This window comes from Corvus kubaryi, unplaced genomic scaffold (assembly GCF_017639235.1).
Source record: "Corvus kubaryi isolate FWS band 111438036 unplaced genomic scaffold, C.kubaryi_AGA036_p1.0 37357, whole genome shotgun sequence".
In the NCBI taxonomy this organism is placed as follows: Eukaryota; Metazoa; Chordata; class Aves; order Passeriformes; family Corvidae; genus Corvus; species Corvus kubaryi.
This window is the reverse complement of record NW_024581117.1, coordinates 14080852-14104104: the sequence shown is the minus strand read 5'-3', so window position 1 is coordinate 14104104 and position 23253 is coordinate 14080852. Positions and strand designations below refer to the sequence as shown.

General features: G+C 43.4%; 1 long non-coding RNA gene across 3 annotated transcripts in view; it reads left to right on the top strand.

Annotated features, from left to right (window-relative positions):
• The window catches only part of LOC121667115, a 142538-nt gene that overhangs the window by 59695 nt on the left and 59590 nt on the right, over positions 1–23253 (top strand). The window contains exons 10-12 of one of the 3 annotated variants that reach the window (XR_006016923.1): positions 1167–1263; positions 1833–1869; positions 3103–5203. This is a non-coding gene — a long non-coding RNA (uncharacterized LOC121667115). Of the gene's footprint in view, positions 1–1166; positions 1264–1832; positions 1870–2661; positions 5204–23253 lie in introns of those variants that run through there. The other 2 variants (XR_006016919.1, XR_006016924.1) reach the window with 2 other exon arrangements.

Sequence of the window (23253 nt, the reverse complement as noted above, 5' to 3'; positions counted from 1 at the left end):
GTCTCTGGGTGTCTCTGGGCTGAGGCCATGGCAGGAGGGCTGTGGGTGTCTCTGGGCCGCAATCACAGCTTGGAGCATGGCGCAGGTGCAGTTGGGCAGCTTTTGCGTTGTGGACATGGCTGCCCAGGCCAGCCAATGTATATTTGTGACTCTCCCCTGCCCTCCTTTTTGAAAGTGTTTGCTTTAAAGTCTCAACAAGACCTAAATTCAATTCCCTTAATGTGCTTTTGGCCATCTCCTATTCTCCAGCTCTGTGGAGGAGTTGGGGAGGTTCTGGCCCCTGCACCTGTGTCAGGCAGGCTGTGAGATGAGGCTGAACTTGCAATCCCCCTCCCCATGCTTCTCTTTGCAGGGGCCTCGCTGAGGAGCTGTAGGGTTGAACAGAGATAGAATAGCACAAACTGGGGTTTTGGATGCAAGAAGGAGGGGTAAAAGGACTCCCAAACTTGCACATAAGTAAAACAGGTCATAATTCTGCCTTGGAAACACCGTGGTAGTCTCTGGAGAGATTCCTGAGCAGCAAGCTCCCGCTTTGGAGCACAGTGCTGGGCTTTGCAAACCCCTGGTCTCTTTCTGCTTTGCAGCCTGTAGCAGCCAAATAAGAGCCTCAGTTGACAAAGCTTGTTGCTTTTAGCACAGGAAAATTCTAAGCTTAAACCAAAACATGTATAATAAATGTTAAGAGCACCAATTCCACTGCTTATGCCATCATAAAGAAACTACTAAAAGAAAGAAAAGCAGGAAAATGGCTTAGTTGCTCACTTAATTGTGGAAGCTTTATTATGTCCTGCTGTGCTGATGATAAAGGCCTATTACCAAGGCTGAATCCCAATTAGATCAGGTATGTTCTATGTCATTATAGTCTCAAGCATCAGCTGTTTCAATAGTGCAACAAACTATTTGGGATAAGCAGCCCAGTTGAGGGTTTGCCCATGTAGAGGCATAGACTCTGTTGATTTGGCCACCACTTTTTGTCAGCAAGGCACACTTACATGGCTCTTGTGTATGCAAAGGTGTGGACAGATGGCTTGGAGATTATTAAACTGGGTGAAAACTGGCTCTGTTTCCCCTTTTCCTGCTTCCTTCTCCTGGTCATTAGTCAAATGACTGAAATGTGTTTTAAATAAATACCTACAAACCACCTGTGTCTTTCATTTGCTTCCTAGAAAGAAGAGAACAACACTCCTACTTGTTACTTCTGTGATGAAAATGGCAGGACAGCTATAGATCTGCAGCAAACTCCAAGCTGTGTGGCAGCTACAGGTAAGCTCAGAAATTAAGCTGTTACTATGAAAAGCACAAAGCTTGGAAGCAATTTATTCCTAGTGTTGTTTGCTGCTCATGTTGACTACTGGAAAGTAAATTCAGTTTAATGCTGTGCTCAGACACAGTCTTTTCCATAAACTAAATGTTCTGCAGGTTCACTGAATAGAATGGAGTCTGTGTTTCGGAAGTATGAGGAGGCTGGATGAGCAGGTGTGGGAGGTGGAGTTAAGAGGCTCTGCCACCCTGGAAAGCATTGGAGCTGGGTTACACTTATGAGATGCTAGGCTTGAAAGAAGTTCTCAGTGTGCCTTGCCTTTCCTTTGCAGCAGATGGGACTTGAAGTCTAAGGCCTTGGATTATTAATTCCTGCTCTTTGTTGTTCCAAAGAAATGGTGGTCCTCCTGTAGCCTTTGCAGTGAGTCTGAGAGAGCACAGACCTGTTCTAGGCCCAAATATGGACATAGTTGTTGAGTATTAATGTCTAATTATTAAAGCTGGTTTTCAGAATGAGCTTTTCTTTTAATATGAAATATATATTTATGTGCTTTTCTGAACTGTTGTCTCAGGCTTTGCACAGATTCCAGAAGACTGTATTGAATGTTGGTAAGTACATACTAAAGAGGATGTGGTTAAGTTCATATTTTGAAATAGCTTTTCCACCACAAGGATTAGTATCTACTGCCTTCCTTTTAATTTATGCCTTTTATTTTTAGTATCAACTTCTGACAGTGTCTGTGGAATATATTTGTAAATATATTTGCCAAATCTATATATTGGATGATTCCTCTGTTTCTAGCATATCTGAAATGACCACATACAGAATGTAATTAAAAATTAGCATGATACACGACTTGCATGCTCCTATCAGCTTTTAAGCATCATACTAGGAAATACTTTTTTCAGTTTTATTATGTCTTTTATTTAAATTATTAATAAATTACTAATTAGTAATTTATTTAAATTATTATTTTAATTGACATGAGGAAAATAAGCATATGTACTAAAGGGGACTGGCTAAAACTATTTGTTTTTGTTAGAATATTATGAAAGATTTTCACACTAGCAGCCATTACAAAACTCAACCAATCCAATAGCATGGGGACGCCTGTGGTTTTCAAGTAGTTGGGGTGTGTGGAAAGGAAAAGATTATGGAAGAGGCTTGCGGGAAATAAATGAGGAGTGGAAAAGAGGTTGATTTTTCTGTATGGTGTATTGACTGGTTGACAATGTAGACCATATATATTTCTCTGTCCTCCTGTGACTGGTTAGGATTAAGCTAAAGATATCTTGGAAAAGAAGGAAGATGTCTTAGATTCCCAAACATGATGAGTTTCCTGCTGGTGATTATCATATACCTCCTTTTGTAGAGTGCTAAGTCTTTAATTTCCTCTACAGAGAAATGGAACATGACTGAAGCAGAGATTTACGCTATGGCCGCTTTCAGGAGGTCAATGAGCTTTCAGCAATGCCCTACACAAACACAACACAAATGCTAACGTGTTTCTTGAGATAATGCTTCACCAGTGTAATGTTAATTTCTGAACTTGTATCATTACTGAAAACACTTGGAAAAAAAATCTTTTTCTGTAAGTTTTCTGCTGATGATTTTAGCTGAATCTGCTTTACCATACAAACACGTTCTTATTACACACTCTGTGGAAGTAAAGCACTCCGTAATAACAAAAAAATAGCAGGACACAAGGGGATATCATACTGTCCTTTCCTTCTTCCTTTCATTTGATCTTTCTGCCATCTTGGTAGGAGGTCTCCTTTTTATGTGTATTTCTTAGTACTTAGGAACTGAACGTAACTTCTGTCTGTTTATGGGTTTTGCAGCTTTTGGAAGATGACACTTTCCCGCTGCACTGAATCCTTTGCTATTCTGCGTGAATGGTGTACAGAGTGTTGGAGTGTATATATTATTTTTCACCAGAAATAAGTTCTATTTCATGGAAGTGGAGAATTACAGAGAAAATTTGCTGACTACTAGTGCAACTTAGGCAGATGTGTAACAGGACAGTACCATGATTATGTGCTTTGAAATATTTAATTTTCTCTCTATAACCCTCTTCTTAACTCTGCTAAAATTCAGCCTGTCAGTGTTGGTACTCTGTCTTGTTGTTAGCCCTTCCAAGTGTGTTTGGTAAACTGCTGAGCTGAATGCATTTAGGAGGGTGGACACAATGCTGGTGTCATTGCAGTCTGTGATAGAATGAAAATTGCTTTTGGAGCAGAATGCTCAGTGTTTCTATGGAGGCCCCTGTGGAATCAGGAGTGGGCAGATGCTCTAGTGGGCATGTACCCTACATCATGCTCTAGGGATGCTCACATAGATGAGGCTGCCATAGTGTGAGGGTTACTGCTACAGGCAGCAGTCCCCTCCAGTGCTGTGAGCCCTGCTTTGTTTGGAAAGGGGTAGAAGAGAGGAGATGGAGATGCAGAATCTGCCATTCACTCCCAGGCTTTCCTGTCTTCAAGGAGCCATCAGAGCATCATACACATTACTTTCAGGTATTGCCAGTACACCAACCTTAGAGAGGGTGGGTGTCTCATTTGAAACACACCACTTTCTCTTTTCAAAGATCTCTCTCCAAGACTTGTGAACTCTATGCTTCTGTCCTCACCAAGGAACTGCAGAAATACCCAACTGTGCAACCCCCTTTTCCTCTCCATATTCTTGGGAGAATGATGGACAAGAAATTCCAATAAAGCTGCTCTTGTGCTGAGGAAGTCAGGCTGTACCTGTCCGGATGTATCTGTGAGACCAAAGTGCTAAATGAAGAGTCACACTCCTGGGACTTCTGTTTCTCCCTATTAACCTTTCAGCCTGGTAAACTTATACTTGGAAGAGCCCTGCTTTTTCACTGGGAGACTGTGGTGTGCAGAATGGAAACTTTTAAATGTTAGAATAGTCATTCCACAGACTTTCACTGAGCTATGAATCCCTTTCCCTAAGTCAAGAGGCTTCTCCCAATTCTTCTCTCTCTCCCCCAGCACAACAGAACTATTTGCTTCAGTAAATCTCTTGACTGCATTGTCTGTTGTGTGGCCCCTACTGCACCACACCCAAACTGTTCAAGATCTTACATGAATATTCTTCATGCTGCTTACAACAGTTAGAGAAGTGATACTTACGGAGAAAATATTAAAGCAACTGAGGCTTATAGAGCACACTGAAGGAGCATTGCCAGCGCTGTCCTGGACCCCCAGATGGGATGTCCTAGAAGCTGCAGCTGCTTTCCCATCTTACCTTAACTCTCTGAACAAGGGTGGAGAGGAAGCAAGAAGAGAGAGACATTTCCACAGCGATTGCAACATGTAGTGATAGGCAAATTCCCTCTCCCTGCCCTGTGACAAGCATGGTGTAGGTCATAAAGTGCTGCAATCCTTATCGGGGCTTTTCAGGCCGTTTTTAAAAATAATTTCATCTTTGCTGTCACGTCTTCCTCCCTCGCTGAACAGGGACTGACTAATTAGCAGTGGTTCAGTGGCAGATGCTATTGTGAAAAGGGTTTGATGGTGATCTAACTGGAAATAAAATTGTCTTAAAGGTCCAGGCAGACATTTTCTAACTTCTCTGTGATACAGGCTCTGTTGGCTGGTGCATGAAACCAGCCCACACGGTCATGAAGGATGAACCCTTTTGCATGCAAATGGCTGGTCCTCTTCCAAGATGATACCTGTGGCCTGCTAGTTGCATCCTGCACTACTCCTCACTGGTGTATTAAAAGCAACAATGGTCTTGACTGATCTACCTACTCACATTTTCTACCAGGAGAATAAAATGCCAGAGTTGATGGTAGTTAGTTACCTGTGTCACTCCTCTAAACACAGTTAGAAGCAATGAACATTGGTTGTTTTCTTCTCAGTCTGAAATCACATTAACATTAGTCATGTAAAAAGCTATACTGTTTTGAAATAAATATTTATCAACATATCCTATTGTGGTTTATTTTTAGTCTGCTGATATGTTTGACTACTATCTCATATGACCATGACATTTGTAAACAGAGCAGGGAGGGTGTGTCACTGCCCTTTAGGTTGGTATTTTTGTGGTAATTGTTATCAGATCATGATATTCACATATCAAACCCTAAACTCTAATTTTAACAATGCAGACAGGAGAGCTATAGCTTGAGTTCTTGTGGTTATCTGCTCTTCCAGCTGTTTTTAGTTTGTTTTGCAGAGGAATGATTCAAGTGTGTAAATGTAGAGGAGTAATGCCATTTGAGGTGCCTGAACTTTAGCTATTGCTATAGAGGAGCAGTGGCCTCCCAAGTGCCCTGTGCCATGGTCTTAGCCCAGTGAAGGTTTTGTAGATGCCCAAAAGTGGCTAAATTGTGTTGGACAACTTGTGAGGCAACTGTCCCTCACCCTAGGTTTCTGCCAGCTGTTTCCCGTGGGTGTCACCAGGGAGATACCTTCAGCACCCAGCCATCTGCTGACACCTTGTGAGGAGATCCTCATGCCTCCCACTGAGCAGGCACAGGCTCAATCCTCTCAGCTACTCCCCAGCTACTGCATCACTCTCTGCAAGCTTGGTGATTTGGGCGTTCCACAGAGAATGATGTACATAGGGGGGTTTTTTTCTCCCTGTGATACTATTTGGGAAAGCTTCCTCACATGTATGAGAAAATACAGCGGTCTTGCCAGCAGAAGTAGGGAAAAGCCTAAAAGTGTTAGGTTAAAACTGCCATGCTTTAATGTGTAATGAATTTGGCTTTTTATGCATAACTGAAATGTATCTGTATTAAGTCAGCTGTACCCATTGGTTGGAGGCCCCTAGAGCTATCCTGCAGAAGATCAGTGAGCAGTCTGGAGGTGCATGGGCTGCAGCAGTGGTGGGCTATGGCAGGCCACTGTGAGACCTAAGAAAGCAGCTTGGCCTCTTGCATCACTCTTTGTTTCTGATAATAAACTGTAGAAAGAGGTTTACTGTGGTACTTTGTTGTACTGAACTGGTTTTCTCCATAGTAACTTCTGCAGCAGTCACAGGAGCAGAACAAGCTTTGAGACTGGGGGATGTGTCCTCCTCTATCCGAGGTGATGTTCAGGAGTTAGGCTGGAAGATTTCATACATCAAACAAGAGGCTGAGGCCACCAGTGGGGACATTTGTGCAGTCATCTCACAGCACTGGACATAATGTGAAATTCTGTCAGGCCTCTCTGAAGGACACAGGTCTGGCAGTGTAGCATGGGCATCTCATCTTAGGTACTTCTCACCAGTTGTACCCTCTCAGGAGAGGGACAAGATCTGCCTTGGTGAAGCATGTCCTATGTATGGGACTGCTGCCTTCTGTTTGTGCCACTGCTCACATATGCTACTGCTGGCACATCCTTCCAGGCTGCAGAGGGATGTAAAACTGCAGGCCTGCTCCATGCATGGCCAGGCTGCCCAGGAAACAAGTTTAACTGACCATGGGTGGTGTTTTTAAAATAAATCAAGGGATCTGTCCCCACTCATCTCTATTTTCATCCTGCCACAGATTGCCGAACACCTTCTCAGCTTGTGTGAGCACCCAGATGTGTCATCCAGACTGTGCTGTGTCAGAGCAAGTGCTTTCTGTACTTTTTCTAGCCTGGCTGATTTTGGTAAAAATCTGCACATCCACTGGTGCAGGGAGGTTTAAGTTCCTAAATCCCTTTATCTGCTTCAAAAAAAATCATAAGCTGCAGAAACAGAGAACCCAGTAGATGCAACTGCCAGTTATGGAGTTGAGAATGAATGAAAAAAACCCAAAGAAATGTCAATCATTGAGACAGTCAATCAGTTTGTTGCCTAGGAGAGGAGGATTTTTGGGATGCCAGAGATCCTGCTGCATTAAGGATATGCAATGATAGACCAGCACAAGGCAGAAGAGAGCTAGAGGTCCTCGACACTGTGTTGTATTGATGGTTTGGTTCAGACCTCAGCTGGGGTGAGTGGGTGGTGTCTGTCATCTTTGCTTGACAAACTCCTGGTCACCAAACAAGAGAGTGATTGTTGAAACCCTTCAAAATATTTTACAGGGCATGCATTTGCCCATATTTATTGTAATTTTTAAAAGCAGGAGTGCTTAGGTAGTCTCTATTATTTCAGGAGGGAGTTCCTCTAATGTTCCAGCCCATGTGAGATCGGGGAGCTGCTTGGAGGTGCCTGTGCCAGCAGGGAGATGGGTGCTTGGCACACAGCCCAAATTTTCTTGGTTTATAGGGCATCCTGACCGGCCCTCCTGCAGTTCCAGCCAAGCTGAGAATGGCAGGAAAAGCCACACTTTACTCCCTGAGGAACGGAAACTTTAAAATTCATAATGTCTGTGCCATTCTTCAGCTCTGCTTAGCTAAAGATAAATGCTAATTGCCAAAACCTTTCTCAATATGAATGGGCATACATCAACTCCTGAAAAATGCACTTGCTGATTTAGTTAAAAAATAAACAAATCAATTCTTGGGCTTTTGAGCGTTTAAGTAAGTTCCTTAAGTAAGCAATAGATTTTTCAGAAGAAAAAAACTTACTAGGAGGCAATCCAGTGGGTCCTATTAGGAATAGTAGGAGCACTAGGACATGCAGATTCAAATCTTAGTTTTGACAGCATTTCCCGATATATTACTAGAAAAAACCAGCTAAATAGTTTGTTAGACCTGAATTATCTTTCCGTGTGTTCACAGTACACTTTTCCGATAAACCCAAAATGACGACAGGTTTGTTAAAGCAGGAATAAAATCCACCTTGCTGATGGGGTAATGCGATAACTAACTAGATAGAATGTTTTTGTAGTGGTTTTGTACCAGTGAAAGGGCAGGTGCTGTGAGTTCACTGGTTGCCTGAAATCACAGAGGAGAATAGCATGTCTTAAAAAAAGCAGTTGCTGAAATGACCCTGTGGTGCATCTGCATTGATTGAGTGAAAGGATGATGCTGTCCTCATATTCTTAATATTTATATTATCTGTCCTCAGTGAACTGAGAGGGCTCATGGAGAGGCACTGCCTGATAAGCACTCCTGCTGTACAGTGAGATTTTGGTTGATGGAGAGGAGGTCCACTCTACCAGGATTAACTGGATACTGGAAGAAAAGAATAGGGAAGGTCCCAAAAAGAGGCACTACTTTTCAAATAATCAAACAAAAAGTCACCAAAGGGTTTTGTTCAGTTTGAGGCAGCCATAGCATTTGTTTCACGGAAACCTCTGCAGTTGATCAAGACAGGCGATGACTAAGATTGTGCTCTGTTCATGAAAGCACCTTCTTCCAGAGACCACTGCCTGCTCCTGATCTGCTGCTAATTAGTCTCCACCCTGTGATACTGAGTCATTATATTCTTTGCCCTTTTCCATAGCTGTTTTTGGTGTGGAAATTGAGACAAATATTGCTCCCCTGCTGGAAATCATCGTCATGTCATCAAATTTATCAGTACCTGTAAGCCCAAACAAAAAAGGAATAGATTTTCTTTTTGGCCAGTGATCTCTGACAGGAATGTTTTGAAGTTCAGACAAGTTATGTGTTATGGTGATTCACCATAGATAGAATCTGGCTAGTTTCTGTAATGTCACAAATTCTTTTATTTGTTAAAACATCAAAGCTATTAATCAGCCTTTAAAGCTACTGTCAGGAAAAGATGGAGGGATTCCACACTCAAGGCCCTTCAGTGCTTCTCTCAGCAGCAGGTGCCTGTGTTTGTGCTTTCCTGTAGCCTACCATGAGGTGTATTGCCTTCAGCCATGACTTCCCAATTTATAAGAAGATTGTGCAGGAAGTTGCCCTGCAACTTTCTTGCATCCTCTTGTTCCATGTATCACTGGATAGAACTCCTCCTGCCTCATAAGTCAAGTTCTGTTTTGGTCTGTTTTCTTGGTGGAGGAAGAATGGGACAAGTTTCCAGGATCACCAGTGTCTTTCCCTGGTATGACTGACTTCCTTGATTTGCTACCACTGGGCTATTCTTGACAATTCTTCTTGTTTCTCTGCTGAACTGTGCTCAGCCGGGTCTGGTTCAGACATGGTACAGTGACTCAGATGGGCTGGAGAGAGACCCTCAGGACTTATGGAAGCAATTAGCTTTAGATGACTGAGTTGGAAAGTTGCTTAGTGGGTTGCATAGTAGGTTTCTGTAGCAGATGCACAAGCATCCCATTATGCCTTAACCTCTGAAGTGGGACAAGAGCTCCTGGCTGTGTTCACTGTGACGGGCAGCTGCAAAGCTGTGGTGGGTATGCCTAGGCAACAGAAGCAATACTGGGTCATTAAAAACTTTAATTAACAAGTAACACAGATAACAGTTTCCCAAGAATCCATGTCCCGTACTGTTTGCTCCTTCCCCAGTTTTCTCTGAATCCTGTGTCTGCTGTTTTTCTTCTTCAGCACTTTGGGGCTAGGTAGCATCTTACCTTTACAGATGGGCTTGTCAGTTGAAAAATGTAATTTGCCTGGATGGCATGCATGTACCTTTGTTTTGGCAGCTGGGAATCCCACGATGCCATACCTCTTCAACTCTTGGTGGGGAATCAAAAACACCTTAACATGTCTGGGCAGTGCAAGGAGTGTAAGGGTGCTTTCCTAGAGGGCTGGGAGGAGTCTGCTGAGCCCTCTGCACAATAGCAAATTCCAGTTTTTTTCTTTGTTGTATTTCTGTGGGAATTAGGATGGCTATGCCATTCTGGTAGAAGCAATTCCACCCTGTACATGTGGTGGACTATGTCTAAAAATGCCACATAAATGTCCACAACTGCCCGTGACTAATTTGATGAAAGGATAAGAAGATCATGGTAAAATGATTTCTCTGTGGCACAGCAATTTTAAGAGTTGGAGTAGACCGAGCATCAAGTAGCACGCCAAAGACTGGTGGCTTTTTCTACTTTCTCCACATCCTTTTCTTAATAAGCATCTGTTGCAGTGAAATCAAAGATGCAGGAAGAAGAGAAGAAACTTCGGCACTTGTGTGAAATGATAAAATAAAGGCAGCTTTTTTCAAAGATGCTTCATGAAATGGTTCTATGGTAACACCAAGAGTTACAAAAGGGGCAAATCTTCACCACTAAATATTTGTTCCTTTTACAGTGAGCCTTGACAAAACTCAATTCTTCTCTGACCTTACAGAACTTAATTTACAGTATCAGTAGTTTCCTGCCATGACTCAGTGGCTGGAACAGTAATATCTGACTGTCGTTTTTTTCCTCTCTATTTCCAGATCTCTTTTGAAGCTTCTCAGAGTGGGCGGGGAGAGACGAGTGACAGATATAGCCTTGGTTTTTGCCCTTCCTTTTGCACCCCCCTTCTTTTTTTAATTTTTTTTCCTAAACAACCTTCTCCTGCATCTTCTGTTCCTTTCAGTCCTCTTATCCATTGGGTTTCCTTTTCATACATGTCCTGGACCAAATCTTACTTTCCTTTTCATTCCTTCTGGTAGTGTCTATGCCTGCTGATAATGCCTGGGAAATACTGAGATCATTCCCCTGCTGTTTTTTCCCCCTCAGTGGTAATTTTCTACTCCAGATCAAACCTCTTAATATCCTCCCTTCCTCTGCAGTTATCTTGCTGAGCCTGCACTGCTATAAGAAACTCTGCTACCAGCAGAGATTGATTGAGTTTTGTATAGTCTGGGCTGGATACAGTCTATGAATAAGGTTGGAATAAAAGTTGGCCAGAAGATTGGATGCAACCTGGCCTTTGTCTTTGGGTCCTCCACAGCTGGGATAATGAGTGATAATGGAGTAAGACAATGGCAAGCCCCACTTGCCTGGAAATGGTCTGAATTCTGCCCCCTAGCCTTGCTATCACAAGATTCTCCTGCCGCAAGGCTAAGAAGCAGTAGTTGATGTTTACTCCTGTCAATTGTCAGCAAGTCCTGAGATCTTCCCTGGAGCTTAGAGTGAAATCCTCCTGCTGCTGCAGCCTCCAGTCTAGCGATGGCTGGCCGAGCAGGAAGCTCTGGCTCGGGGTTGGGGCAGCTGGGAACAGGGAGGGTGTTTCGTCATGCCAAAGGGACAGGACTTGGGACTTCAGTAGGGACTCCCTACTGAAGGAGTAAAATCTATGTGTAGTCTTGACTGTGCCTTCTGACCCTATGTAGCCTTTTGGCCTGGACAACAGAGCAAAATTACCTACTTGTCAAAGTTAAGAAAAATACTCCAGAGTCCTGAGGTACTAACATCTACTTAACTCCCGGATTTTCCAATACTGTGTCGTACTGACTCTTTATCTTCTCTTCAGGAGAACTCTAATCCTACACCTCTGAATAGCACCCTGGGAACTTCCACATTTAAGAAGTCTGAATTTGCAAGTGATGGTCCTGAGCCAAACTTCTAGATTGGCAAAATTATTTAATAATTTCAGTTGTGTAGTCTCTTTTCTGCTGAACTTAACTCTTGTGTAGGATATGGATTAGGAGCCCATCTTTACTGGAAAATTTAGCTTGCTTCTGAAGCCTTGCAGTAATAATCATGGCTCTGCTGCATGCATTCAGGAGGTGTGAGTCTGAGAGACTGACAACAGATAGAGCCCAAAATTAAGTGAAAAGTATTTTAGTCTACTCAAGACTACCTTCAGCTTTGTATGATCCTTTCAATTTCTGTCTAAGCACAGCAGGCCCGCAGGCTGGGAAATTATCTGTGCTCAGAGGAAGCTGCTGGTATGTGGAGTTGGCTGTTATTTCTCTGAGGTGACGTCTTCAGGGCATGTGAAGCTCAGGAACAATTTCAGATGCACAGCTTGTCTGTTACTTGGTGCAGAAACCCCAAGTACTACCCTGGTAGATGAGATGTACAGCTGAAGCTAAACTGGAGCTCAGGGTGTTTGAATCTCCTGATAGCTGTCAAGCTGACCATGCTCTTGCAGCCTCTGTTTCTGAGATCCCTCATGCTCATGTAGGCAATGAGTTAGAAATGTGTGTCAAACCAAAAATGTGAGGGGAAAATCCACTGACGCAGTCCTCTACTTTTCCAGTGGGACATATAAAATTTGGTAAAGTTCATGGTTCTCCTCAACAAAACTCTTGCATTATGCCTAATCTGGAATCAGCCTAGGTCTTTTATGTCTTGGTCTGGAGAAATGGGAGATGAGTGGAACTGCAGGTGCTGAGGTTCACCTTGGGGAACATTCAATGTCATTCCATAACTTTTGTCCTAGATGCTCTGTTTTGGGGACAGAAGCTATAAATAACCTTGATTTTCTTGAAATGGAGTTGTAAAACTGACCCTGCTCTGGACATCATATCAGCAATATATTTCAGGCCAAAATGACTTTCTTGTCATCACAATGTTTTGTTTAGGCTGTGATCTGAGGATGTTTGTGGGAAAAGTGTAGAAAGAATTATTACAGGGTACTGAAATTGGCCCTCAGGTCAGCTGTGCAGTATTTACCAATATGAGGTGTATTCTTGCCTTTGCAACCTACATTCAGGAGACCGCCTAATGGCAAAATAGACAGGAGAGCAGAGCAAACTGCTTTTCATGTGGAAAGACTAAGAACAAGTCATATCTGTGCACAGGGACCAGACTTCTCTTTAGCTTGCAGGACTCCATTCAATTGTTTTTTAGCTGTGCTCAAGGGAAGTCTAGAATAATTACTTGGGTGAGGAATGATTTTCAGGGCTATGAAATATAAACTAGTTGAATTTGAAACTATGAAATATGAACTAGTTGAATTTATTTGAAAATGAAGAGGCCAACCCAATAGAAAAGGTGAATCTTTCATAAAATCTGCAATGGGGCTTGGAAATCTCTACTTCTGTGGAGCCTTCCTTCTCTCCATATGAACGTTCACATTGCTGTTTGGGATCCGATGTCCCTAAGCTGTGGTGGCTGTTGGAGCTGCCTTCCCTAATTCCTGAAGGGAGAGGCTGTGGCCAGCCAGCAGCTCTCCTCTAGGAGTGTGTGTTAGGCAAAAGAATTGTTTGAAGCTGATTTCAGTGTCTCTAGACTAGATGTAAACACACGGTGAACGACTGTGCTTTGAAAATTGTTTTTTTGCTTTCTTGTCCTACACATCTTCAGTGGTTTTTTTTCTTTTCCTTTTTTACAATATGTGCAATTTCCTATGAAAATTCAGCCCTTCAAACCCCTGAAAGGTGCTTGTGTATATAATTAAAAAAAAAAAAGAAAAAAGTCAAGGCGCTTCTCCGACTTCCTCTTTCCCATGACTAGGATTTCCAGAGGGCTCTCACCCGGAGCGGTGAGCGCACCTGCCCGGCCCCGGGCACCTTTCAGGCGGGCATCTTTCTCTGGAGCGCCGGCCCCGCCGCTGCCTGGGGCTCCAGCGCCCTCTCTCGGCCCCGCGGCCGGAGCTGCGTGCGGGAGCGGGGCCCGCCCGCGGCCGGGGGAGCCGGCGGCAGCTCCAGCCCGGCCTCGGCGGCCTCGGCAGCCCCGGCAGCCCGGCGGCCGTGCCCCCTCCGGAGCAACGCCCATCCTTCCCGGCTTGCGCCTCTCCTCACCTGGATGCAAAGTTCATGCTCTTTTCAGCTGGAGAAGGATCAGGATAGTAATGTTCAAAGGATGTCGTTTTGTTTCCTGCTTGTACATACAGTAGCTCTGCCTGAGACGGTTCCTTACTTTTGGATCTCTAAGTGTTGAGGGATCAGGTATGCTAGAAGGAATAGAAACAGACGGTTCCTTACTTTTGGATCTCTAAGTGTTGAGGGATCAGGTATGCTAGAAGGAATAGAAACCTTCTGAAAGTTTAGGTCGTGGTTAAGTTGCTCTGGACAACAGAGAGGGGCTCCTACTGGGAAGCTAGTAGCAGAATTTCCCTTGCAAGCCCTTTGTTTGATAGCTCCTTCTTTCCAGTTACTTCCTCAAAACCAGGTCCTGTCAGCAGAGGTCTTTCCTTCTAATAAGGAAATAATTTATCAACACCCTGAAGCCACTCAAATCTCTATACAGATAGACCAGTCAAGGGAGTGTCCTAGAGAGCTCTTGGAAGACATCAGATACTGAAAGTGAGCATATCAGGTCTGGCTGATAAATAATAGCCAATTTAGTGATCTAAGTTCTCTGCTGCAAAGCACTCTTCTGCCTAGCTTGAAATTTTGGGTTTGCTTACGTTTTTAAGTAGTGTGAGGTTGGTAGTATCATGCTGATTTCAGAAAATCTTTTCCTTGTATTACTGTCTCCACATTTACTTCTCATGTTGAATAAAATTATTTGCCTTTGAAATCTTTTATGTTCCCGAAGTTTATGAGAAAGTTAAATTGAGTCCTATCATTTCAGAGCAGTATTTTGTGATCAGGAAAGTGACAGGCCTGCTTTCCCAAGCACTGTGTGGAGCATGTTAGGCCCAAGCATTGTGGAATTATAAAGCAGAAGTCAGACATCCCCTTCGGATCTTATCGTAAAGGTGTCTGTGTGTTTCTGTAGCTCTGTGCTATGGTTACCATCTATCTGATGTCTTTCCATGACTTCTGGTCTTTTGGAATCACAGTTCCTTGGCATTGTTCCATAAGCTGCTCTGAGGATGATTTTCTCACAATGTGTTGGGTGCTTGCTCTGGACATTGTACTTGCTGTACTACAAAAACATTGATTCTGTGAACAGACCTTTAGCACGGCAGCACACAAAGGTAACTTGCAGGCACAAAAGAAGGCTTGTAAGTGGGTGCTACATCAACCAACAGTTAATATTTTGTATGTTATACTGTGGTTTTTATTGTAGCTGAGACAGAGATGAACTCAATTGAGGGGTCCTTTGAGCCTTGCTGAAGCCAGCCCAAGCTCAGCAGCTCTCTGGTGGCCACAAGGTCTAAGATCTCACACTGGTGTCATTCCTCTTACTTGGTGTCTTTGAGGTCTGAAAGCTGGTGAGAGAGACACTGTGTCCTCAGGACCAAGTGGGATCTATAAACTGCACAGAAGCTTTCCTGCATTATCCCAATCAACTTTTGGGTTTAAATTGCTTAAAAAGCAAGTAAAACCTATTTCTTCTGGCTAAGAGCTGATAGTGCTTAAGCAAAGGACTCTCTTGCATGGAGAGTGGAAATGCTTATACTTCCAATGTTTTCACGCTCCAAAAAGATATATAAACCATGTTTTACTGGGAAAAATTAATTTCCCAAATGATTCCCTGGATTTTGGGAGTGTTTTAGGGTTTTGTTTTTGCTACACATCCTTAAGTCTCTCGTCCTGTTCACTAGCAGGAGATGGAAATAGTTTTGGAGGAAACATCTTTATTAGTGATCTGGATGAGGTGATCAAGGACACTATCAGTGAGTTTGTAGATGACACCAAATTGAATGGGGATGTTGATTTGCTTGACAGTAGAAAGGTTCTTCACAGAGATCTGAACAGACTGGACTGATGGTCCAAGGCCAATTGTGTGAGGCTTAACAAGGTGAAGTACTGTGTCCTGCCCTAAGGTCACAACAATCCCTTTTTACAGGCTGGGGGAAGAGTGGCTGAAAAGTGTCCCAACAGAAAAGGACCTGGTTGTGCTGGTTGACAGTGGCTCAACATGAGCCACCGTGTGCCCAGGTGGCCAAGAAGGCCAATGGCATCCTGGCTTGTATCAGAGACAGTGTGGCCAGCAGGACCAGGGCACTGATTGCCCCCCTGTACTCAGCACTGGTGAGGCACCTCAAATCCTGTGTTTAGTTCTGGGCCCCTCACTACAAGAAAGACACTGAGAGGCTGGGGTGTGTCCAGAGAAGGGCAATGAAGCTGGGGAAGGGTCTGGAGCACAAGTGTGGTGGGGAGTGACTGAGGGAGCTGGGGGTGTTTAGCCTGGAGAAAAGGAGGCTCGGAGGGGCCTTATGGCTCTCTACAAGTACCTGGAAGGAGATTGTAGTCGGGGGGTGTGTGTGTGACTCTTCTCCCAAACAACAAGCAGAAGTATAAGAGAAAATGGCCTCAGGCTGCACCAGGAGGGGTTTAGATTGGATATTAGGAAAAATTTCCTCCCAAGAAACTGGAACAGACTACCCAGGGAAGTGGTGGAGTCACAATCCCTGGAGATATTTAAGGGATTTGTAGGTGTGGTGCTTAGGGACATGTTTTAGTGGTGGGCTTGGCAGTCATGGTGTAATGGCTGGACTCAGTGGTCTTATAGTATTTTCCCACATAAGTGATTCTATGATTATATCTTAGCAGTTTTCATGTTGTTTCTTCACTTCCTACAGATAAGATAGAGGGCCATGAAGTTTTGAATCCTTGACCTTCTGGTCTCCAGAGAATTTCCTATGGCGTGTATGTTCAGGGGGCCCTGTGTCTCAGTCATCCAAGGAAACAGAAGGTGGAGTTGGTGAAGGTGGATTTTTTTGTGCAGTTTGCTGCATAGACTGAAATATCAAAATACCACCCAGTATAGTTTGTGAGGACTTGGTGTGTCACCTAGTAACAGACTTTGCAATTAGATCTCTCTCTTACTCTTGCACGTTAACAAATCCTGCCAACCTTGGGAGGACTCTGCTGCTGTTGTCTCACTTGAAAGATCTGCTCTGGCTGATGGGCACTGAGGATTTGGCATTGACTCCAGTGTTCCAAAGCCATGGAAATCTGTGACATGTTCTACCCCAAATGCCTGCCTTTGGTATCTTTTCCTCCAGCGTGGTCTGCATGCTTTCCCCTGAATACCTTTGGTATGTTGCTATGCAGTGGGATGTTCCTTCCCGGTTGCTTTCTGGTACCTGCTCCCTTTGGTGGGAGCTCTTCCAAGCTCTAAATCATAGAGAAATTTTTCTTCAGAAACTCTTGTCACTTTGGGTTGAGGGTTGCTTAACATCTGGAGCAGCAACCAAAATATTTATATATGTGTCTACATACAGTGAGTCGCCTTGGTAAATCATCCCAGTTAACGAATTTTCAATCTGGCTTTAGGTAGCTGTTGTTTTCATAAACAAATGGCTTTGCTATTTGTATTTCTCCATAAGGGGGATGGTTTGAGCCAAGTGCTGCTGACAGTTGTGAGCAAGTAGCGGTGCCATTTCAGATGTTTCTTGTCCCTTTGATGCCACATGCTTTGTGGTAATGCTGCACAGTGGTTGTTAAAGAGAAAGTGGGGTGCACTGTCTCCTGTCATTCCCACACAAGAGCTTCTGGTGCTTGCACGTGCCTTTAATTCTGTGTATGAGCACCCTGCTGAATCAGTGGGCAGCTTCAGTGAGACGCTTTCGAGTGATTTGTTTTATACAGCAGTGAACAAGCAGCCTGGCTCAGAACAGCTTCAAAGAATGACATTTTTAATATTTTGATTGACTCAATCCAAAAAGGGATGAGACTCAAACAGCTTGGGAAGACGCAGTCACTGTGGTAGGTGTTACCCAGTGATTAATGTCTCTTACTTTAAATACAAACCTCTCAACTCCTTTCAAACATTTTTGCTAGCAACAGCAGATTCTGTGCCAGTCTTCTTGGTCTGAATTTCTTTAGGTGCAGACACTATTGCCAAATTTGGTTTCTTGGTAATTTTGGGCTTAGGAGTTCAGCTCTGACTACGCATTCAGATACCCAAGTATTCTGCCTGGAAGTTGTTGATTCTTTGAGCTGATTTACAGAATGTGTTATTCTGCTTTCCTGCGGCATTTTTACTGTATGGAAAACATTTTGTGCTTATTATCACTTGCCACATGCATTTAATCTATTTTTGGTAATTCTTCAGGGCCCATCACCATGGTATCCTAGCACCAGTGAAGATAATGCTGATATCCATTCAATGTGAACCACTGATGCACAACTCCTTCTAATATTAACACAGCTTTGTTATGTTAGTGCTTTTTTATTTTTCAAATACAAAGCATTTGTGCTTTTTTAGAAAAGGGTTAAAATACATACTGCAGACAGAACCATTTCTAAAGGGCCAAATGGAATTAACAAAAGCAGTGGACCAGGCGCCCATTGCTGCTGGCTACACCTCCTTGCTCTCTTGGTGACACACTTGAGATGGCTTGCTTTTTTTCTTTTTAATAAAAATCTGTATCTCTACCGTGACGCAAAGTGGCCAAGTGCCATGGATATCCATGTCTTGTGGCACTCTCTATATAACTTTTTCCTATGTATAGAATACTCTAGTCTGTAGAGGGTGTAACAGGTTGCCCATGTAAGGAGAGGCACTGGTCTAACACATAGGGGCAGATGGTCACTAAAGGTGATGCACAGCAGTGGATCCAGGTGTGCTGACTGCTGTCAATCACCAGTGTCACTCACTGGCCTACTTTCAGCTCAGATGAGTGCAGAATAGTAATTTGATCATTTCTAGATTTCTCAGAGCTCATATTGTAGGAAAACAAACTGTTTGGGGAACTGTGTAGAAGATAACACTGTAAGAGGTTGTGATTCAGGTCTGTTTTGTTGAACACAACGCAGAATTTTATTAAGGAAAATTTCTCTGCAAGACAATAATACATGCATTTAACATGTTCAGTATTTCTCCTGTTGCCGACATTTACCTCTTGCTAAATCATTATGCAAATGATTCTGAACTAAGTGCTTCACAACTGAAATATGAATGAAAACAAGGCTATGTTTATTCTTTTGGCAAATGCAAGCTCAGGGTACATTTAAAAGACATCAAAGTGGACTGCGTGGGAAAGGTGTAAACACCTTTAGATCAAAACCAAAGCGGGAACCTTGCGCTGCTGGAAAAGTCTGTGGTGGGAATGCTTGTCTCTTGTAAATGCTGGGCAGTTTTGCAGAGAAAAGGCTGTTCTGAGAGCCAAGAGGCATCTCCTGGGGCTAGTGCTGATGTTGAGTCTCAGCTGGGTTCTGTTTCTAGTGTACATATCTGACCAAAAGTGGAAGGGGAGGCTTGGTATTTTAAGGCCGAGATCCAAAAAGGCTCCAAAATTACTTGCATGCCAATAAAAAAATAATTCTAAAATGGACTCTCTTTTTCATTCTCAAACAGCAGCAGGACTCCCACTTTTTGTGGGTTTGTGGGGTGTTTTGTCAATATAAGGAAAGTGACTTTTTATTTACATCTCTAGCTGTGGTGTGGCAACTTTTTGAAAGTAATACATGTGTATTTTGTTATGCCTAGAAAATATTTTTTTGAAGGAAGTTTAGTCTCTTAACAGAAGATACTTTAAAAAGTCTCTCTCTAGCTGTAGGTGCCCAGTCTCTGTTAATTGTGTGTCTTCATGGGGAGAGGGTGAGCATCTCTGGGGTGAGCACAGCCCCCATCTTGTCTCAGGGCTGGACAAGTTATGCTCTCTGTTTCCAGCTACTGCATGTCCCAGTTCAAGCTCTAGCTGTTCTTCTCCCCCTTCACCTTTCAGAGGGTTTATCTTGTGCCTGAGCCACATCTTCTCAGCTGTGCAATAAACTCATCACTTCTTATACTCTTCTTTATGTTATGGACATTAGAAGGTAGATTATTTCTTTCCTCCAAGCCTTTGCATATCCATAACTGCTTTCATCAGTTCACCAGTCTTTGTTTCTTTAGATGAAATAATCTCATCATCTTCCCTCATTTATTAGATTGAAAGGCCAGATAAGAGTGCCAACATTCTTCTTGTTCCCTATCCTTTCCAGTCATTCTCATATTTTGTCAGGTGCGGTGCCCAGCCCTGGAAACAGGCATGAGGAAGATGGGATCTGGGAGCAGGGCGGTGTGCACTGGACGTGTGACTTCATGAGCAGTGGAGGCTTCTAGCTCAGTCTATTCATGCTAGTGCAGTCTTTGACTGTGCAACAGTGTGGTGCAATTGACTCCTGGTTTCCCCGGTGACCCATCCACCTCCAGGTCCTTTTCTGCTTAGCTGCCGCCTGGACAAGTTTTTTTCCTCCCTTAGCTGTGAACCTGACTCTTCCTGCCTGATAGAAGCATCTTTCAATTTTCTGTATTGAATTTCCACCACCTCCCCATCCCCCTTCCCTGAAAATTTCTGTAAGCAGTCAAAAAAGTTTTTAAGTCCAAACCTGTTGTCCAAGATACTGACAATCTCATCTGTCTTGCCTCCTGGATTGTGGTGCCTTGAAAGGCCGTCATTTCTTTTCTTCTACCTGTTTGTATTTTTCTACCCTCAGTGCAAAGCCCAAACAGCAAACTACAGCCTGAACATAGCTTATGAGTGTCAAGCCAAGCAATATTGATCTTGCTGCCTTTTATTTTGGCAAGTAAGGGTTGGAAATGATCAGGACTCAGCAGTCTCCCACTTAATGCGTCCAAAAGCCCAAACCTCATGAGCAGCTGGACCTGAAATGTCCAGCACTGGCATGTAAAATCCCACTTTCAATAGTAAAACACCACAATAATCTACTGAGTGACAGATCAGTTGTTCTTTCCACTAATACTGAAACTAGGTACGTGTTTTGATTCAAACAGGCAGTCCAGAAACCAGCTTTCACTTTGCAGACATGTGAAACTCTGACATTTATTCTTTTGAATCTATTGCATGAAATTAATACAACTTCTTTTTAAAAAGAATCACAGGCTAGCTTTTTCCTCTTTCCCCTGCTCCTGCCAGGCTTGAGGAAAGTGTGCCATGTAGTTCACGCGAGAAATTCACACTGAACACACAAGCTGGGCTCGAAGGATCCAGTCCACCACTCTGCCTGTGTGTCACACCATTCACTGCTGACCCACTACTGTGAGCGTCACACTGTTTCTACCGGAGTTGGGTGGTGGATAATTCACTGGGAGCAGCTGTAACTCCAATAAACCCCGAGTGCAACTCAGACTCCCAAGCACTCATGACAGTATTTTTCCTCAGTTAAACAAGTGTTTTTGTTGGATTTTGTGGTTTTGTATTTTGCTATTTTAGTACCAGAATGAACTGCTTTGCCAGGGCACTTACTACTTGTTAGAGGGATATTTTGGTAAGATGTGTGTTATTTTAAGAGGAGATTTGTATAATTTGGATAATTTTGAGCAGTGGTCCAGGTCCTTGAAAAGACTCAGGGGGACAGTTCAGAAAACTTAAGGCTAAAAGGGTGACTCCAGCAGGTGTGACCTGCGTGTTACACAGCTCTCTTGCTCGTTGCTGTTTCACCAACCATGCAGGTCTGCTGGTAGCCTCACAGTGTCCTCGAAGGGGAATAACAGTTTACAGCAGACTCCCATCAGGTGGTAGAGGACAGTGACCTGTGATCTTGGGCTCTCCTTCTGCCATTTGCAAGCTGGCATCTTTTCCTGAGCACTGTCTGTATTTTATCCTCATGTTCAAACTCTACATTCTTCTGTTTTCTGTCTTCTCCATTGAGTCCACAAATAAAAAACCCTCTTAATAATTTCTCCTTTAACTATGTAACTGGAAATGCAAGTGTAAATGGAAATATAAAGTTTCTTCCTGTTGCTTATTAGTCAATGGAATAAATTTTCTAGTCTCAGAGAGATTACAGTCATATTTCTTGCCACTTTTTTCTAATCTGCTTTCTCAATTATCAAATTCCTTGGAGGAAAACTTTTCAATTCAGCCATCAGAGTAGCCAGAGTTGTTTTATATGCTGTTTCTCTTTTCATTACCCAAGCCTGTATCGGGAAGGACAAAGAATAAGACTTGTATGAGTGTCTATTCGCAGCCTATCAAGGAACACTGCAGAATGTAGGCTGCCCGATTGCTGGCTTAGCCCAAGTCCAGGGCTGTTGTACTGTTCAACTCCATGTATTTTTATCTGCTCGAGTTTCAGGCTTTCTTTGTGTGAGACAGTTTAGATCTACAATGTTACTTAAAAAGTCAGTATCTCAGAGATGGAAGCAAAGATCCTAGAATAAGGACAAAGAGACTAGAGTGTGGCTTGACTGTTGTGGTCCAGTCATTATTTCCATTAGTCTCAAGGACTATAGATTGATGACTCCATTATTTATTCTTTTTTTCCTCTCACTGAAGCATTTGATTAAGCCCATAAACTGCATGAGTCTATAAATATGGAGAGACTTGGCATTTGATGCCTTCTGTCACACCAGCCAGGTTTGCTGGTTTCTGTTTTCTTCTTAATGTTTCTGTTCCTAAACCACCTTTCTGTATGCTCCCTGCACCAGGATTATTTTGAGGTGATAGCAATCCTTTCCATGTCAGTCCAGGATCTACTCATGCTGAGGGAATTCATGACAATACTTTCCTTGCCTTGCAGAGGTAGAGTAGTAGAGGGGGGGGAAAGAGATCATAGGTGGATGCCAGGCCTGGCTCTTGGTAGGTTTTACTCCAGAGATGTGTAAATGATGTGATGTGCAGTGGCTTTTTTCAGGGTAGTGTGGCTGGGAGAAGGGCAGGAGCAAGTCTTAGCATTGAAAGCCAGGCTGTGCCGAGATCAAGTGAGGGTCTCTGGGTTGGTAACACAGGTCTAGGTTTTGTGGAAGCAGAGCCGAGGGAGGAGGCAGAGGACACAATGTGTGCATATGACTTGATGTTGGGGTGTTGGTTTGGACAGACGCTGTAGTGAAAGTGGACACTGGTCTAGGGGATGCTTTTGGACAGATGGGAGTGGTGGAAAAAAATATAGATATGGGTTGGAGGCCTTGGAGCTGGTGCTCACAGCTTGGTCAATAGCAGAGCACGCTACAGTTTTGAAGCCTTGTTTTACTCTGCTCTGACACTCTCTCTATATATACACATACATAATGTGGAAGCAGAAAACCTTTACATTCAATCCACAGAGAAGACAGATGTTTCCTCATGGTAAGGGAAGCTTTCAGATGACAGATATTGCAAAGCACACCTTTTAAAAGAATTCAATTTGGTGCCAATTAGCCATAATGAAATAAGTTTAGTGTGGATGTTTTCCTAGGGAAGTGAGCAGTAGGTGCTGCAATGTGCAGTGTGAATGGCAGTATCCTGCATTACAGGGCCTCACCATGAGAGGGTCAGAGATGTAATTGTTTGCAGCTGTTCCAGGCGTGTTTCCACGGTCAGTGTAAATACTGGGGATGAGTGCACCGGCCGGCTAGACTCTGGGCTGACCTAGACAGCTTCTGGAAATTCAAGATATGCCATTCCTAAAAGACTCTTAATTTTTCCCATCCCACCCTGATTGAAAACATTCTTCATTTAGCCAAAATGTGATGGAGAGAGTAAAGAGTCCAGTTCAGTTCCTGTTGAGAGCAGTAACCGATCTCAGCCAGGGCAGGAGCTGGTTGACAGTGGGTGACAGCA